The sequence below is a fragment of the Triturus cristatus genome, chromosome 6 (genome assembly GCF_964204655.1).
Source record: "Triturus cristatus chromosome 6, aTriCri1.1, whole genome shotgun sequence".
Lineage (NCBI taxonomy): Eukaryota > Metazoa > Chordata > Amphibia > Caudata > Salamandridae > Triturus > Triturus cristatus.
This window is the reverse complement of record NC_140589.1, coordinates 910,606-930,426: the sequence shown is the minus strand read 5'-3', so window position 1 is coordinate 930,426 and position 19,821 is coordinate 910,606.

Genomic DNA, 19,821 nt, shown 5'->3' with positions numbered 1-19,821 from the left:
TTACTCACGCTGACATTGGCCCCATCTTGTTTTCCGATCATGCCCCAGTGCTAGCCAACATTGATATCTTACCCAGGTCCACTGGACCAAAACGTTGGCGCTTTAATAACACTTTACTCCAAGATCCCAAGTTCACCACTTCCTTTGTTGAATTCACCACAGAGTTTTTTGTCATTAATGATACGCCCACTTTGCCCAAGCATGCTATCTGGGACGCTTATAAGGCTGCGGCCAGAGGTTTCATCATTGATTATGTGTCCAGAAAACGTAAGATCGCTCGTAAAATTGCAAATGATCTCTTCCTCAAGATTAAAAATTTGGAGCACTCTTTTTATACCTCTCATTCGCAGGAAAGTTTGACTACTCTTATTGAGGCTAAGATGCAATTTAATAAACAATCCACTGATGATGCCTCACTATATTTATTGAAATCTAGCTCAAAATTTTATGGGGGAAAGAACAAGGCGGGGAAGATTTTAGCCAATTATTTAAAAGTTAAGCAACACAGATTGAATATTGAATCTGTTTATGATGTTAATTCTGTTTTAAAGCATACAGATGTTGATATTTTAGAGGAATTTTCCAGTTTTTACTCCACGCTCTACTCTTCTGAAACTCATCCCTCCGCTCAAGACCTAGCTACCTTTTTTCCACCATTAAGGCACCTCCTCATTTTCCTGTTGATCTCTCCATTCTTGAATCACCCATTTCTGTTTCTGAATTACACATTGCACTTCAGTCACTTAAGAAGGATAAAGCTCCAGGTCCGGATGGATTTACAGTTGAATTTTATTTACACTTCTCTAAATTTCTATTACCTAGACTGCATTCTCTTATTGATTCTTTTATACTTAGTGGCACTTCCTCTGGCACTTTCTCAGACGCCCATATTTGTATCATACCTAAAGAAGGAAAAGACACCCAACATTGCAAGAATTACAGACCAATCTCTTTGGTTCACATTGACTACAAATTATACGCTAAATCTCTTGCTTTAAGATTAGATCCTTTTCTCCCTGAACTGTTGGGCCCGGAACAATCTGGATTTGTTAAGGGTCGTTTTATTACAGACAATACTAGACTTCTGTTTAATGTCCTGTCCAAATCCTCAAAGTTCCAGGATTCGCTAGCGGCAATTGCTTTGGACGCAGAGAAAGCGTTTGACAGAGTAGAGTGGACTTTCCTCTTCTCCGCCCTCAGATGGTTCGGGTTTGGTCCTAATTTTATCTCTTTTGTTTCTTTTCTTTATTCCAGCCCCAGAGCAGCGGTCTGTGCTAATGGTCTAGTCTCTTCTTTTTTCAGCTTAGGTAGAGGAGTCCGTCAGGGTTGTCCCCTCTCCCCTTTTCTTTTTAATCTAGCATTAGAACCCGTTCTTTCAAAACTTCGCCAAAATCCTAATCTACATGGTTTCCAAACCGCCCAAACAAATATTAAACTTGCTGCTTACGCTGATGATATCCTACTCTTTATGTCCAACCCTGCCATCTCTATTCCTGCGTTTTTCAATGAAGTCCGCAAGTACTCCCAAATTTCTGGTTACAAATTAAATACTGACAAATGCAAAATTCTACCCCTTACTAAATTTACCTTTAAACCTGATTTTGTTGCGTCTAATTTCACTTGGAGTCCCTCACATATTAAATACCTTGGTTTGTATATTGCCCCTTCTATCCCCGATACTATCTCATTATGCCTCACTAAATGTACTCAGAAATTATCCGACCTTACTTCCAGATGGCACCCACTCTACCTTTCTTGGTGGGGTCGCCTCGACACGATTAAAACGATGCTCTCCCCAATAGTTCTATACACCATATCCAATATTCCAGTACCTATCCCAGCTAAGTTTTTTAAGAAAATTAATACTGTTTTTTCTTCTTTCCTCTGGTCAGGCAAAAAAGCGCGTATGTCTTTAGGCAGACTACGTCTTCCTAAATCAGAGGGTGGGGTTAACTTTCCAGATTTTCCCGCTTACCACAAAGCATTTCTTTTGCGACAAGCCACTCTTTGGTTACGAGATCCTGCTGTATCTTCCCCCTTATGGCTTGTTCTTGAACGTCTTGCTTTATCCCCCTTCACCTTCGCTGAGTATCTCTCATTTTCTCGTAAGCCCCAGGTTCTTTCCACTCCCATTCATAAGTTCACAACCAAGCTTCTACTCTCCACGTCCCCCAGTCCCCCCTCTTCTGTAGCCGACTTTCTCAACACCACCATCTGGTATAATAATAGTATTCTCATTCATCAAAAACCCTTTTATTGGAAATCTTGGAGACAAAAGGGTTTGATTTGGGTGTCCCATCTCTTTTCTGGTTCCGACTTCTTACCTTTCCTCCTTCTTAGTCAAAAATTTGATCTTCCTCACTCCTTCCTTCGAAAATATACTCTACTTAAGTCTGCAATTATGTCCACATTTGCCAAACTCTCTACTTCCCCCAATCATCTTGATCTTCCCAGTTCTTCTGCGCACCTCCATTCTCTGTTACGCTCCCAGCCCACAGCCTCCTCAATCTATCACTCATTCCGCGTCACTCTTGCACCTAGACCAAAATCCACAGTAGAAGAACAATGGGAATCTGATTTTGGCATTTCTTGGCCCACCTCTTTGTGGGATAGACTGTGGTCCAAGCTCCGCAAGTCTTCCAGAGCTGCTTCCCTCACACAAACCCTCTTTTTTATCTACAATAGACTTCTCTTCTCACCCCATATGTTAAATAAGAGGTTTCCTCTAGTTCCTGACCTTTGCTGGTCTTGCTCGACCTCTAAAGCTACTCTTTTTCACATGCTTTTTTCCTGTACCGCCACGCACAACTTTTGGAAACAAGTCTGGACCCAAATTAATGTCATATTTCACACTGCACTTCCCTTCTCCCTTGTTAACATTTTTTTAGGTAGTCTCTCCCCTTGTTGGGCTGATATTGATTTTAATTTGCAAATTGTTGATTTATTGCTAGCTGTTGCATTTCAGCAAATTACGGTCAATTGGAAAAATTCTGCTACTGTGTCTTTTAGAGCATGGTGGTATAATGTATGTCACAATCATCGGCTAGATACTGTGTTTATCTACCCCCTCAATCTGGACAAAAAACGATAGGAACTCTGGCTCCCTGTAACCCTATACCTTGATAAGTGTGCTAAACGCTCGTCTCCTTCGTTTCATTTGCCCCCCTCTCAGCAAGAAGTCTCTAAACCTCCTTGATTGACCTTTATGTTCCTTTGCATTTATTATGTTACTTTTTACTGCATATTTGTCTAGTGCTGCTTTTGGTTGTATCGCCTCAATCATTTGTTATCTTTTAGTCTCATGTTTCTTTCCATAGTCATTTTTGGTTTGCTGCTGTTCTGACACCTTTATTTGTTTAATAAAACTCTTTTGAACTAAAAAAGAATATCGAAATAGGGGTACAAAATATCGATTTCCATAATATAGAATGTAAAAATATAGAATTCCATAATATCGAATTTTTTTTAGTGTTATGTATGGTAGTATATGTGTTAAAATTATGTATTATTTTTGTAATGTATGTTTACATTTTTTAAACTAATGAATATTATGTAATTTAATTTTTGCGTAATTTTATTACGTAGCGGGTTGTGGGTTTATAGGGGAATAGGGTGGGAAGTAATTTAATTATGGTAAATTAAATATTAATTATATTCATATGTTTTGATAATTAATTGATTGACAATTAATTATTAATTGGTCATTAATTGTTATTAATTGATAATTAATTTATATTAATTGATTAATTGATAATTATGTTAATTTTAATTTTGATTGTTAGCAGTGGGTTGTGGGTTTATAGGGGAATTGTGTGGGAAGTAATTTAAATGTAATAAAGTAAATATTAATTATTTAATTTATGTGTATTGATAATTAATTGATAATTCATTATTAATTGGTAATTAATTTGTGTTAATGGGTAATTAATTTGTATGAATTGCTAATGAATTTTTATTAATTGCTAAATGATTTTTATTAATTGATTAATTGATAATAATGTTAATTGTATTTTTTAGTATTGTGACCTCAGGACACCCCCGCGCCGCACGGCCACCAGCTGTAGCGTGTGCGTTCCCCCGCTGCTGTCCTCAGCCTCGCTGAGCCCGCCACGTCGACCCCGCCCCCCGCCGTAATATCTTGCGTGTGATTTACTCTTGTGCTGCTTTTTCAGTTTTTGCCATTCTGTACTGTCCCCCATATTGACTGCCTGTTTCCCATAGTGTGTGCCTTATCGTTGTTCTGTGCCGTTCTCTGTGCCCCTGTGTTAGAAGGCGACCTCAGAGGGGCCCGGAGGGGGCCCTGACTGCCCTGAGACCCACCCTCGAAGTATCGTAGCCGGGCACTGGCGAGAGATTCCTCCGGGAGGAACCTCAAATCTAGGATCTCACACTCGGCACCACACGACAGAGGGACACCACACGAGGAGTTCTTACGAGCAAATCTTTATCAAGTTAGAGTAGTAGGATCTTTATGATCCGCACGGCAAATATATACAAGCAGAGCGTGGGCTCTCAGAGTCTTGGAGGGGGGTAGGAGGTAGCGGGACAGTCTTTGGGGATATGGATCAAATGCAGGAGCGTACCCGGCGCACAGCTCACAATCCTCGAGCTGGAGGATACGCTTGTCGTCGTGGGGTCCGGCGGGACCAAGAGAGTCTGCAGGAGCCGCGAGTCACTCAACAAGGCTCGGATACAAGTTCGGTGGTCTTACGATCTTCAAAGAGCCGCGAGTCACTCAGCAGGGCTCAAGCACAAGTTCGGAGGTCTTACGATCTTCAGGGAGCCGCGAGTCACTCAGCAGGGCTCAAGCACAAGTTCGGAGGTCTTACGATCTTCAGGGAGCCGCGAGTCACTCAGCAGGGCTCAGGTACCAGTTCGGAGGTCTTACGATCTTCAGGGAGCCGCGAGTCACTCAGCAGGGCTCAGGTGTTCCAAGGCGAATCTGCCGGACGGTCCCCGAGCACCCCTTGTTATAGGGCGACCCCTCTTTGATGTCCGGAGTCTGTGCAGGCAGGGGTCTTGTCACCTGGGGGGTTGCTTGTTGGGGTTTCCTGCTATTGTCTTTTGATCCTTCCAGGGCCGGGTCGGGAGGAGTCCCAGACACCCAGCAGGCGTGGAGCCAGCCCTCGGGGAGGCCGGCAGGTCGATCGAAACCCACCGTCCCAGGGAAGCGCAGAGGTGTGATAGAAACTGCTCCTCCCTCTCTCATCCCAAGGGGAGCGTGATGTCCTCCAGCCGGAGTGGCGCCTCTAGACCAGGGTCGCGCTGGGGCCGGGCGGCCATCTTGGTGCATGAAGTGGGCACGCGGGCCCGGTGTGTCCGAAGGGAGGAAGGCCATGGATGGGGAAGTCCGGGTTGGGTGCGTGTGAGTTCTGGTGGGGAGGATCGGCTAGGCCGTGGGTTTGGGGGCTGGTGTGAGGTGCAGGGGTCAGGTCTAGCTATGGTACGATGGCCGGGTCTAACATGCGTCCCCCCCAGCTGAAAGCCGGAGAGAACTATCCATCTTCTTGGGGGTTCTCTTCGCTGAGGCGGAAGAACCGGGAGAGGCCATCGGCGTTGGCGTGGTCATTCCCAGGGCGATGTTCTACGGTGAAATCCATTCCCTGGAGGGAGATTGACCACCGTAGTAGCTTGGGGTTTTCTCCTCGCATCTGCATGAGCCATCGCAAGGGGCGATGGTCGGTTTGGACCTTGAAATGGGTGCCGAACAGGTAAGGGCGTAGTTTTTTGAGGGCCCAGACTACGGCAAATGCCTCTCGCTCGATGGTGCTCCATCTTTGTTCCCTGGGCAATAGCCTTCGGCTGAGGAAGGCCACGGGCTGGTCTAGACCTTGGTCATTCACCTGGGAGAGGACTGCCCCAATGCCATGCTCGGAGGCATCAGTCTGTACCACAAACTCCTTGGAGTAGTCGGGGGCCTGGAGGACGGGGGCAGTACACATGGCCGCTTTCAGGGCCTCGAACGCCTCTTGGCAGGCAGGGGACCATTGCACCTTCTTGGGCTGCTTTTTTGATTTGAGTCCCGTGAGGGGACCGACCAGGCTGCCGTAATTCCGGATGAACCTCCAGTAGTAGCCCGTGAGGCCCAGAAAGGCTCGAACCTCCGTTTGGGTAGTGGGGGGTTCCCAGGCTAGGATGGCGTCGATTTTGGGCTGCAGAGGGGCGACCTGCCCGCTTCCGACCTGGTGCCCCAGGTAGGTTACCGAACCTTGCCCAATCTGGCACTTGCTAGCTTTCATAGTGAGGCCTGCCTGGCGCATGGCGGTCAGCACCCTCCGAAGGTGCTGGAGGTGCTCACTCCACTCAGAACTAAAAACTGCGATATCGTCGAGATATGCGGCGCTGAATTTTTCCAGCCCGGCCAGGACTCTATTTACCAGTCGCTGAAAGGTGGCCGGGGCATTTTTCATCCCGAAAGGCATCACGCGAAAGCGATAGTGCCCATCCGGGGTGGAGAAGGCGGACCGCTCCTTGGCTCCTTCTGTGAGCGCAATTTGCCAGTAGCCACAGGTGAGATCGAAGGTACTGAGGAATCGAGCCGCCCCGAGCCGGTCAATGAGCTCGTCGGCTCGGTGAATGGGGTGGGCATCGGTTCGGGTGACTTCATTGAGTCCCCGGTAGTCCACGCAGAAGCGGAGTTCTGGCGCGACCCAGGGGGCGGCTGCTTTAGGGACCAGGACCACGGGGCTGGCCCAGGGGCTATCTGAGGGCTCGATTACGCCTAGGGTCAACATTTTCGAGACTTCAGCCTGGATACAGGACCGGACCCGATCAGGGACTCGGTAGGCCCGGTGTCTCACTGGCGGACTGTCCCCGGTATCCACGTCATGGACACACCAGTCGGTGACCCTAGGGACCAGGGAGAAGAGGTCCGAAAACTGCCCTAGGAGCTGGCGGCAATCTTCCCATTGCTGGGGAGTGAGAGACGGGGAGAGGTTCACTCCTTTTACGGAGCCGTCCTTCTCTTTGGTACACAGGAGATCGGGGAGAGGATCGGACTCCTCCTCGGCCCCGTCATCGGTGGCCAGCAGCAGACTCAGCTCCGTCCGCACGAAGTGGGGCTTGAGGCGGTTCACGTGGAGGACCCGGAGGGGGTCCCGGGGGGACTGGACGTCCACTAAGTACGTGACCTGGCTCTTCCGCTCAACCACTTTGAAGGGCCCTGTCCATTTATCCTGGAGGGCGCAGGGTTTCACTGGGGCAATGACCCATACCAGCTGGCCCGGCTGAAACTCGACCAGAGTGGCGTTCTGGTCGTACCAGCGCTTCATCTCTTCCTGACTCGCCTCCAGGTTGGCCTCGGCCATCTCTCGGAACCTTCTAGTCTGATTTCGGAGGGTCAGAACATACCGGAACACATCTCGGGGGGGGCCTCGAGGCGCCGCCTCCCAGCCTTCCTTGACCAGGCTGAGGGGCCCCCTGACGGGGTGCCCGTAGAGTAACTCAAAGGGGCTGAACCCCAAGGATTTCTGGGGAACTTCGCGGTATGCGAATAGGAGGCAGGGGAGCAGGATGTCCCACTTACGCCGGAGGGGCTCTTCCAGGCCCGCGATCATCCCATTCAGAGTCCGGTTAAACCGCTCTACCAGGCCGTTCCCCTGGGGGTGGTACGGGGTGGTGAATTTATAGGACACCCCGCATTGTTGCCACAAAGACTTCATGTATCGGGATATAAAGTTGGTACCGCAATCGCTCACGACCTCGCGGGGGAAACCCATGCGGGAGAAGATTCCCATCAACGCCCGGCCCACCACGGGGGCCGTGACGGTGTGCAGGGGGATGGCCTCAGGGTAACGGGTGGCATGGTCCACCAGGACGAGGATGAACCGGTGCCCTTGGGAAGTTGGGGGGTCCAGGGGCCCTACAATGTCGATCCCGACCCGCTCAAAAGGGGTACTGACGACAGGGAAGGGTTGGAGGGGAGCCTTGCTCTTCCCTCCGCTCTTCCCACTGGCCTGGCACGTGGGACAGGACTTGCAGTGGGCTCCTACATCGGCTTTTATCCGGGGCCAATAGAAGTGGGTCACGAGGCGACTGTACGTTTTGTCCTGGCCCAAGTGGCCTGCGAGGGGGACATCGTGGGCCAAGCCCAGGAGGAGGTTTCGGAAGCGTAGGGGTACCACCAGCACCCGGCCGGACCCTAGCTCCACCGACTTCTGTTCACTGTACAGGAGGTCATTCTCCCAGTACATCCGGTGCGTCCCCGTCTGGTCACCCGCGGCCTGGGCCTCTGCCTGTTGCCGGGGCCCGTCCAGGGAGGGACAGGAAGCCTGCTCTCGGCAGAACTCTTCTCGGGAGGGGCCCCCCTCGTGGCGCCACTGGGCTAATTCGGGCAGATCGCCGAACTCGGTGACTGGGGTGGAGTCGGAAGGCAGGGGTTCGTCACTGCCGATCGACTCCTCTGGTGGGGTAATGGGGGGACCCTCGGCTGGGACCATCCTATCTTCAGGGGTCAGGGCGTCGTCGACTTCCCTCAGGGGGGTCAGTCGGGCCGCCATGGATCGAGTGGTGGCGCACACCCACTCAGGGAGGCCCATCATCCCTAGATGGGTCTTGCGCTCAACCTGTCCCCAGGGGGAACTTTCCAGGTCGTTCCCCAGGAGACAGTCGACGGGCTGGGAGGTTCTCACTGCAACCTTCAGTTTACCGACCACCCCTCCCCACTCAAAGGGCACCAGGGCTACTTTACATAGGCTTTCTGTGTTGTCGGCTGAGATGACAGGGCAAAAGACGTTGGGGAGGACCTGGTCTTCGTGTACTAAATGGCTAAGGACACCGGTGATGCTGGCCCCTGTGTCCCGGAGGGCTTCTACTTGGTGGCCATTGATCGTTACGAGCTGCCCATATTTCTTTGTGTTAGAGGGCAGGAGGCTCCCAGGGACCATCTCCCTATCTCCTAAGGATACTAGTGCCATAGCGGCGGGTTCCCACTCCTCGGCCTCCTCAACCTCCTCCCCCAGGGCTACATTGGCGATCTGTCTAGCAGGGGGTGCTGCCTGGGTGGTGCGTGGGGCCATGGGGCATTCAGGGTCGTTGGCGTAATGCCCGGGTTTCTGGCAACGGAAACAAGTGATGGTTACCCGGTGCCCCCGTCTAAGGGGGGGGCCGGATACAGCAGGTGGGGGTGCCGGGAAGGGTGGAGGTTGGGACTTCGGGGGACTAGCCTGGGACTCTCTCTGCCCTCCCTGGTTTCCCCCCCCTCTCTGGCGGGGTGGTCCCTGACTGGCTCGGGGGTACTCTCCTACAGGGCTCCGGGAGACCCGGGTGTTGGTCCAGCGATCCGCCTCGACAGCCAGCTTCCTTGGGTCCGTGAGCTTGCTGTCGAGCAGATGCTGGCGGAGTTCTACAAAGCAGTTGGCCGCCAGGTGTTCCCACAACATAAGGTCGGTTAGTTCTTCTAGGGTGGTTACCTTGCTGCCCTTGATCCAACCATCGAAGGCGCGGCTGAAGAAATTCACATATTCCACCCAGGTGGTACCCGGGATCTTCCGGCAGTCCCAGAACCGTTGGCGGTACATCTCCGGGGTGAGGCCGTACCTTGTGAGGAGGGCCGCTTTCATGTGTTCATAGGACGTTTGCATGGAGGCGGGTAGGTCGAGCAGGGTGTCTCTCCCTTCGCTCAGGAATCGTCCCCATAACCCAGCCCCCCAATCCTTCTGTGGGACCCGATGGGAGGTCATGGCGACCTCGTAGGCCCGGAACCACTGCTGAATGTCATCATTTTTAAAATATTCTTTGACCACATCCTTGGGGATGTGGACCTTCTGTTCCATTGGGGCGGCCGCCTCCCGGTTCCCCGGGGGCCGCGTTTCTCCGCTTTTTGCTTTCAGTTCTATTTCCTTCAGGCTGCGTTCATGCTCCAGTTGAAGTCTCTTTCCCTCGTGTTCTCGTTGGAGTTTCTTCTCTTCCAGCTCTCCTTGTACTCGCAACTGTTCTACTGCTAGCTTTTTCTCGGCTAATTTCAGCTCGCCCTCAATTTTGAGTTTCGCTAATTCGAGCTCGTGATGGCGACTTTTTTCTCTAGGCCCCCGTCTGGTACGAAGCCTCGCACCTGGTTGTTGCTGCGTTCTCCTTGGGAGGGTCCAGCTTCGTCGTGGGGTTCCCCCGCTCCTTCTGGCCGGGAGGCCCCTGAATCCACCCAAGCTTTCAGTGCCTTTTGCATATCTTCTTTAGTGTTGAGACCAGTGGTAGCGATTCTGAGTTCCTTACAGAATTGTTTTAGTTCTTTGTGAGTGTACGCTTCCAGCTGTTCCACCTGGAACACGGTACTGGCGTTGTCTTCTATGAGAACCACGGCGTTTCCTTCTGCCATCTTTGTCGGTAGTGCGTCAGCCGTTCGATCTCTAGATTATGGGCCCGAATCCCACCGCTGCCACCAATGTTAGAAGGCGACCTCAGAGGGGCCCGGAGGGGGCCCTGACTGCCCTGAGACCCACCCTCGAAGTATCGTAGCCGGGCACTGGCGAGAGATTCCTCCGGGAGGAACCTCGAATCTAGGATCTCACACTCGGCACCACACGACAGAGGGACACCACACGAGGAGTTCTTACGAGCAAATCTTTATCAAGTTAGAGTAGTAGGATCTTTATGATCCGCACGGCAAATATATACAAGCAGAGCAAGGGCTCTCAGAGTCTTGGAGGGGGGTAGGAGGTAGCGGGACAGTCTTTGGGGATATGGATCAAATGCAGGAGCGTACCCGGCGCACAGCTCACAATCCTCGAGCTGGAGGATACGCTTGTCGTCGTGGGGTCCGGCGGGACCAAGAGAGTCTGCAGGAGCCGCGAGTCACTCAGCAAGGCTCGGATACAAGTTCGGTGGTCTTACAATCTTCGAGGAGCCACGAGTCACTCAGCAGGGCTCAAGCACAAGTTCGGAGGTCTTACGATCTTCAGGGAGCCGCGAGTCACTCAGCAGGGCTCAAGCACAAGTTCGGAGGTCTTACGATCTTCAGGGAGCCGCGAGTCACTCAGCAGGGCTCAGGTACCAGTTCGATCGACCTGCCGGCCTCCCCGAGGGCTGGCTCCACGCCTGCTGGGTGTCTGGGACTCCTCCCGACCCGGCCCTGGAAGGATCAAAAGACAATAGCAGGAAACCCCAACAAGCAACCCCCCAGGTGACAAGACCCCTGCCTGCACAGACTCCGGACATCAAAGAGGGGTCGCCCTATAACAAGGGGTGCTCGGGGACCGTCCGGCAGATTCGCCTTGGAACACCTGAGCCCTGCTGAGTGACTCGCGGCTCCCTGAAGATCGTAAGACCTCCGAACTGGTACCTGAGCCCTGCTGAGTGACTCGCGGCTCCCTGAAGATCGTAAGACCTCCGAACTTGTGCTTGAGCCCTGCTGAGTGACTCGCGGCTCCCTGAAGATCGTAAGACCTCCGAACTTGTGCTTGAGCCCTGCTGAGTGACTCGCGGCTCCTTGAAGATCGTAAGACCACCGAACTTGTATCCGAGCCTTGTTGAGTGACTCGCGGCTCCTGCAGACTCTCTTGGTCCCGCCGGACCCCACGACGACAAGCGTATCCTCCAGCTCGAGGATTGTGAGCTGTGCGCCGGGTACGCTCCTGCATTTGATCCATATCCCCAAAGACTGTCCCGCTACCTCCTACCCCCCTCCAAGACTCTGAGAGCCCACGCTCTGCTTGTATATATTTGCCGTGCGGATCATAAAGATCCTACTACTCTAACTTGATAAAGATTTGCTCGTAAGAACTCCTCGTGTGGTGTCCCTCTGTCGTGTGGTGCCGAGTGTGAGATCCTAGATTTGAGGTTCCTCCCGGAGGAATCTCTCGCCAGTGCCCGGCTACGATACTTCGAGGGTGGGTCTCAGGGCAGTCAGGGCCCCCTCCGGGCCCCTCTGAGGTCGCCTTCTAACACAGGGGCACAGAGAACGGCACAGAACAACGATAAGGCACACACTATGGGAAACAGGCAGTCAATATGGGGGACAGTACAGAATGGCAAAAACTGAAAAAGCAGCACAAGAGTAAATCACACGCAAGATATTACGGCGGGGGGCGGGGTCGACGGGGCGGGCTCAGCGAGGCTGAGGACAGCAGCGGGGGAACGCACACGCTACAGCTGGTGGCCGTGCGGCGCGGGGGTGTCCTGAGGTCACAATACTAAAAAATACAATTAACATTATTATCAATTAATCAATTAATAAAAATCATTTAGCAATTAATAAAAATTCATTAGCAATTCATACAAATTAATTACCTATTAACACAAATTAATTACCAATTAATAATGAATTATCAATTAATTATCAATACACATAAATTAAATAATTAATATTTACTTTATTACATTTAAATTACTTCCCACCCAATTCCCCTATAAACCCACAACCCGCTGCTAACAATCAAAATTAAAATTAACATAATTATCAATTAATCAATTAATATAAATTAATTATCAATTAATAACAATTAATGACCAATTAATAATTAATTGTCAATCAATTAATTATCAAAACATATGAATATAATTAATATTTAATTTACCATAATTAAATTACTTCCCACCCTATTCCCCTATAAACCCACAACCCGCTACGTAATAAAATTACGCAAAAATTAAATTACATAACATTCATTAGTTTAAAAAATGTAAACATACATTACAAAAATAATACATAATTTTAACACATATACTACCATACATAACACTAAAAAAAATTCGATATTATGGAATTCTATATTTTTACATTCTATATTATGGAAATCGATATTTTGTACCCCTATTTCGATATTCTTTTTTAGTTCAAAAGAGTTTTATTAAACAAATAAAGGTGTCAGAACAGCAGCAAACCAAAAATATAGCAGTAACATGAGCATTGAAGTAAAATATGACTATGGAAAGAAACATGAGACTAAAAGATAACAAATGATTGAGGCTATACAACCAAAAGCAGCACTAGACAAATATGCAGTAAAAAGTAACATAATAAATGCAAAGGAACATAAAGGTCAATCAAGGAGGTTTAGAGACTTCTTGCTGAGAGGGGGGCAAATGAAACGAAGGAGACGAGCGTTTAGCACACTTATCAAGGTATAGGGTTACAGGGAGCCAGAGTTCCTGTCGTTTTTTGTCCAGATTGAGGGGGTAGATAAACACAGTATCTAGCCGATGATTGTGACATACATTATACCACCATGCTCTAAAAGACACAGTAGCAGAATTTTTCCAATTGACCGTAATTTGCTGAAATGCAACAGCTAGCAATAAATCAACAATTTGCACATTAAAATCAATATCAGCCCAACAAGGGGAGAGACTACCTAAAAAAATGTTAACAAGGGAGAAGGGAAGTGCAGTGTGAAATATGACATTAATTTGAGCCAAGACTTGTTTCCAAAAGTTGTGCGTGGCGGTACAGGAAAAAAGCATGTGAAAAAGAGTAGCTTTAGAGGTCGAGCAAGACCAGCAAAGGTCAGGAACTAGAGGAAACCTCTTATTTAACATATGGGGTGAGAAGAGAAGTCTATTGTAGATAAAAAAGAGGGTTTGTGTGAGGGAAGCAGCTCTGGAAGACTTGCGGAGCTTGGACCACAGTCTATCCCACAAAGAGGTGGGCCAAGAAATGCCAAAATCAGATTCCCATTGTTCTTCTACTGTGGATTTTGGTCTAGGTGCAAGAGTGACGCGGAATGAGTGATAGATTGAGGAGGCTGTGGGCTGGGAGCGTAACAGAGAATGGAGGTGCGCAGAAGAACTGGGAAGATCAAGATGATTGGGGGAAGTAGAGAGTTTGGCAAATGTGGACATAATTGCAGACTTAAGTAGAGTATATTTTCGAAGGAAGGAGTGAGGAAGATCAAATTTTTGACTAAGAAGGAGGAAAGGTAAGAAGTCGGAACCAGAAAAGAGATGGGACACCCAAATCAAACCCTTTTGTCTCCAAGATTTCCAATAAAAGGGTTTTTGATGAATGAGAATACTATTATTATACCAGATGGTGGTGTTGAGAAAGTCGGCTACAGAAGAGGGGGGACTGGGGGACGTGGAGAGTAGAAGCTTGGTTGTGAACTTATGAATGGGAGTGGAAAGAACCTGGGGCTTACGAGAAAATGAGAGATACTCAGCGAAGGTGAAGGGGGATAAAGCAAGACGTTCAAGAACAAGCCATAAGGGGGAAGATACAGCAGGATCTCGTAACCAAAGAGTGGCTTGTCGCAAAAGAAATGCTTTGTGGTAAGCGGGAAAATCTGGAAAGTTAACCCCACCCTCTGATTTAGGAAGACGTAGTCTGCCTAAAGACATACGCGCTTTTTTGCCTGACCAGAGGAAAGAAGAAAAAACAGTATTAATTTTCTTAAAAAACTTAGCTGGGATAGGTACTGGAATATTGGATATGGTGTATAGAACTATTGGGGAGAGCATCGTTTTAATCGTGTCGAGGCGACCCCACCAAGAAAGGTAGAGTGGGTGCCATCTGGAAGTAAGGTCGGATAATTTCTGAGTACATTTAGTGAGGCATAACGAGATAGTATCGGGGATAGAAGGGGCAATATACAAACCAAGGTATTTAATATGTGAGGGACTCCAAGTGAAATTAGACGCAACAAAATCAGGTTTAAAGGTAAATTTAGTAAGGGGTAGAATTTTGCATTTGTCAGTATTTAATTTGTAACCAGAAATTTGGGAGTACTTGCGGACTTCATTGAAAAACGCAGGAATAGAGATGGCAGGGTTGGACATAAAGAGTAGGATATCATCAGCGTAAGCAGCAAGTTTAATATTTGTTTGGGCGGTTTGGAAACCATGTAGATTAGGATTTTGGCGAAGTTTTGAAAGAACGGGTTCTAATGCTAGATTAAAAAGAAAAGGGGAGAGGGGACAACCCTGACGGACTCCTCTACCTAAGCTGAAAAAAGAAGAGACTAGACCATTAGCACAGACCGCTGCTCTGGGGCTGGAATAAAGAAAAGAAACAAAAGAGATAAAATTAGGACCAAACCCGAACCATCTGAGGGCGGAGAAGAGGAAAGTCCACTCTACTCTGTCAAACGCTTTCTCTGCGTCCAAAGCAATTGCCGCTAGCGAATCCTGGAACTTTGAGGATTTGGACAGGACATTAAACAGAAGTCTAGTATTGTCTGTAATAAAACGACCCTTAACAAATCCAGATTGTTCCGGGCCCAACAGTTCAGGGAGAAAAGGATCTAATCTTAAAGCAAGAGATTTAGCGTATAATTTGTAGTCAATGTGAACCAAAGAGATTGGTCTGTAATTCTTGCAATGTTGGGTGTCTTTTCCTTCTTTAGGTATGATACAAATATGGGCGTCTGAGAAAGTGCCAGAGGAAGTGCCACTAAGTATAAAAGAATCAATAAGAGAATGCAGTCTAGGTAATAGAAATTTAGAGAAGTGTAAATGAAATTCAACTGTAAATCCATCCGGACCTGGAGCTTTATCCTTCTTAAGTGACTGAAGTGCAATGTGTAATTCAGAAACAGAAATGGGTGATTCAAGAATGGAGAGATCAACAGGAAAATGAGGAGGTGCCTTAATGGTGGAAAAAAAGGTAGCTAGGTCTTGAGCGGAGGGATGAGTTTCAGAAGAGTAGAGCGTGGAGTAAAAACTGGAAAATTCCTCTAAAATATCAACATCTGTATGCTTTAAAACAGAATTAACATCATAAACAGATTCAATATTCAATCTGTGTTGCTTAACTTTTAAATAATTGGCTAAAATCTTCCCCGCCTTGTTCTTTCCCCCATAAAATTTTGAGCTAGATTTCAATAAATATAGTGAGGCATCATCATTGGATTGTTTATTAAATTGCATCTTAGCCTCAATAAGAGTAGTCAAACTTTCCTGCGAATGAGAGGTATAAAAAGAGTGCTCCAAATTTTTAATCATGAGGAAGAGATCATTTGCAATTTTACGAGCGATCTTACGTTTTCTGGACACATAATCAATGATGAAACCTCTGGCCGCAGCCTTATAAGCGTCCCAGATAGCATGCTTGGGCAAAGTGGGCGTATCATTAATGACAAAAAACTCTGTGGTGAATTCAACAAAGGAAGTGGTGAACTTGGGATCTTGGAGTAAAGTGTTATTAAAGCGCCAACGTTTTGGTCCAGTGGACCTGGGTAAGATATCAATGTTGGCTAGCACTGGGGCATGATCGGAAAACAAGATGGGGCCAATGTCAGCGTGAGTAAGGGATTGTGAGATATGATGGGAAAGGAAAATGTAATCAATACGGGACTGTGAGTGGTGGGATGGGGAATAGAAGGTAAACTCCTTAGTAGTAGGGTTACAAAGACGCCAGGCATCAATGAGTTTGTGCTGGGATATTGCTTGAGCAAACAATTTGTGAGACTTATTAGGGATATAAGATACTTTGGAATGTCTATCCAAAAAGGGGTCAAGGGGCAAGTTGCAGTCTCCCGCCATAATAAAATTATCATCAACGTATTCAGAAATGCGAGAAGCCATTGTGCGCCAAAAGGCGGGGTCACGCCCAGTGGGTGCGTAAATGTTGAGAAGGGAGATGGGGATACCCTTCGAGGAAAGTTTGACGTACAACCATCTTCCCTCGGGATCCGACTCAGAGATCAAGAGCGAGTGAGAGAGAGATTTACGAATTAATATAACCACACCATTTCTTTTAGCATCACCAGGAGCAGAGAATACATTGCCTACCCAACCTCTTTTAAGCTTGGCAGCTTCATTGTCAGACAAATGGGTTTCTTGAAAAAAGGCAATATCGACATTCAACTTGGCTAAATGTGAAATAATTTTTTGTCTCTTAATAGGAGAATGGAGACCTTTAACATTCCAGGAAACAATACGTACTGCCATTAAGAAAAATTAAAGAAATAATGCAAAGAAAAATTAAAACATCGAGAAAAAGCCTCATGGAAAGTGAAAACATAAGAAAAGGAAAAAAGAAAAAAGAGATAAGAATAAAGAGAGGATGAAGCGTGCAAAAGAAGGAAGAGGGAAGGAGGATTAAGAGATATCATGAAGATAGAGAAAAGCCAAGGTGAAGTTAAGATCCATGAAAAGGTAAGAAGAAGTGCAAAGAATTCCGTAAGTAAGGACAGGTGAGAGAAAAAAAAGAAAAAGCACAAAAAGGTCAACGAATGAATAGGAGAAGAGAAAAAAATAACAGAAGAAGAAAAATATATAAAGGAGTCAAGGGAGGAATGAAGTAGCAGGATGAGAATATATTGAAAACGAAGGAAATGTGACCAAGGAAGCCAACAGGTGATAAAGATAAAGGAGAAGAGAGATAGGAAAGAAGAAAACGGGCATGTAAAGGGTACTGACACCAATAAACCTGAAAGTGTGAAGAAAAGAATCAAAATAAGGAAAAACAAAACAAGAACAAACATGTCAGAAAAAGAATGAGGAATACTCACAAGGGGTAATTGAGGAGAGATACAATCAGGAACAGGAACAGACAAGGGCGTACGTGAATGCGGGGAGAGGGGGGTAGGACCAACTGGAGAAGGCAGGACACTCGGGGTCAGGGAAACGTCCAACCAGAGAAACGGGACGGAACGCATAACATTGATCTGTGGAGAAAGAAAGGTAATAAGGTTAGATATCGGCAGATGACAAGGGCATAAGACAAACAAAGAATAGAACAAACCAAGGAATCATATCAGCAATAATAAATACTGCAATGGAGAACAAGCACTCAACAAGAGAACAAACACATTTAAGAACAGTGGAATTAGAAAAAACAAAAAGAAACAACAAATGTAAGAAATTGGAGCATCAGTATAAGACTTCAGAAGAAAGTCACGTTGGATGAGAAGAGGAAGGACCAGAAAGCTCCATATCCGCTTGGCCGCAGGAATTCAGGAAACTCCGAAGTCGAGTAGGCTCCTCATAGGTCGTAGTCTTATTATTATAGGTGACTTTGAATAGGCAAGGATGGGAAAGGCCATATCTAGCACCAATGGAACGAAGGTCAGGTCTCATGTCCAAAAAGGCTTTACGACGACTTGCAGTAGCACTGGCGTAATCCTGTGCAAAGAACAAAGTGGAGCCCGACTAAGTAATACGGGGAGAGGCTCTGGCCGTAGAAAGAACTTTCAGTAGATCCGTGTACTCCAAGAAATACATTATTACACCTCTAGGCTTCGCTGGTGTGGAGAGAGAGGTGGATGCTCGACCAAGCCTGTGGGCACGCTGGATATTGAGTGGGGTATCCTCAGGCAAGTGCAAAATCTTGGGAAGAAAAGACTTGAAGAAAGTGATGGGATCGCTCCCCTCGCATCCTTCCACCAGGCCGTAAAGGCGAAGATTATTGCGTCTATTCCGGTTTTCCAAGTCCTCCACCTGCTTCTGGAGAGAGGAGATCTGCGCATGCATATGTGTAACCTTGGCTGCGGAACCCTGAAGAGAGGAGACGTCACGTTCTACCGATGACACTCGTTCATCCATCCGGGTCCAATTATCAGTGAGAACCTGCAACTTGGCGTTGGTTTCTTCCATGAAAGGGCACAGGGCCCGTATCTCTTCCAGAAGTAACTCCATCGAAATGGTCGAAGATGACTTGGGAGGCGAAGGCGGATCTTTTTTTAAACGCTTAGGCGTCATTTTTCCTGAAGACTGTGAGGAAGGTTCCATGTCCAGCGCCGTCTCATTAGTAGGAGGGGACCGAGAAGCTTCCAACTGAGCCAATTCCGTAAAGAGCTTAGAGTTTTTGATGTAATTACGCTTTTGGAGCTTGCTAGAACCTTCGGCCATAGATGCGGCTGCGAAATGTGGACACCCACTACCAAACCGGGGGCAGGCGCAACTACGTTACAGGGTTCAAAATACGTGAGAAAAAAAGAGAAAAAAAAAGGAAGCAAGTAGGGCGCCTTGATATGTAAAAAGCGCCAATCCTGAAAAGCAACAGTGCCAGGAAACGCAGATGCAGAGGCTCAAAATGGCCGCCAGATGTGAGGAGAGCAAAACAAAATTACGTCCAGGAAACATTTTTGTCAGATAACAGTTCAAATAGTCACCAAACAGTAAAAAACCATGGCAATTGAGGTGCTAGAGGTGCTGAAAGCGAGTGAAATCCAATGCAGCAACCCGGAGTGGAGCACGTGATAGACGCGCTGCTGAAGAGACAGGCGAGCACATCCACAAAATGGCGGTCGCGGCCGATGCAGAGCCGCGGCCGGGAGATTGAGGTGAATAAATTAGGAAGCAGGTTTACCGCGGTATTGAAGGGAGGCTCAGAACACTCCGGGGACCTTCCGAGACGAGAGGCAGTTCTCCATTGTCCTTTTCGTAAGCACAAACCGCCCGTAAACTCTGGCGCGGACGGAGCCTTCACGCCGGCGCCGCCATCTCCTCGGGCGCCTAGCCACGCCCCCCCTATTTCGATATTCTGACCTATCTATATTTTGGTTTTCGATATTCTGTTAATTCTATATTTTGGAATCGATATTTAGGTCATTCACCCTTTTACAGTAGATTCATTAGTGAAAGTGTAATATTTGTGTTCAAATTGTTTAATGCAAGCCAGAAATAAAGGAGATTATTTATGTGCCTTCTTTTTCTTGGTCGCAACATAATCTATAATATAGCCTCTGGTGGTAGCCTTAAATGTAGCCCACACAAATTTAAAAGTGGTATCCGGGCAAACATTAGTGGCAAACAATTCTCATGAGAACTGTTCAAAATTGTTAACAAATGTTTTATCTCTTAAAAGGCTATTATTGAAACACCATCTAGTGGAACGGGAGACATCCAGCAATAAATCGAGATCAAATATAACTGGTGCATGATTTGAAATTAAAGCATGGCCTACTTTTGCATTAGCTTAGGAGCAAAGTGATTTATAGGTCACGAAGA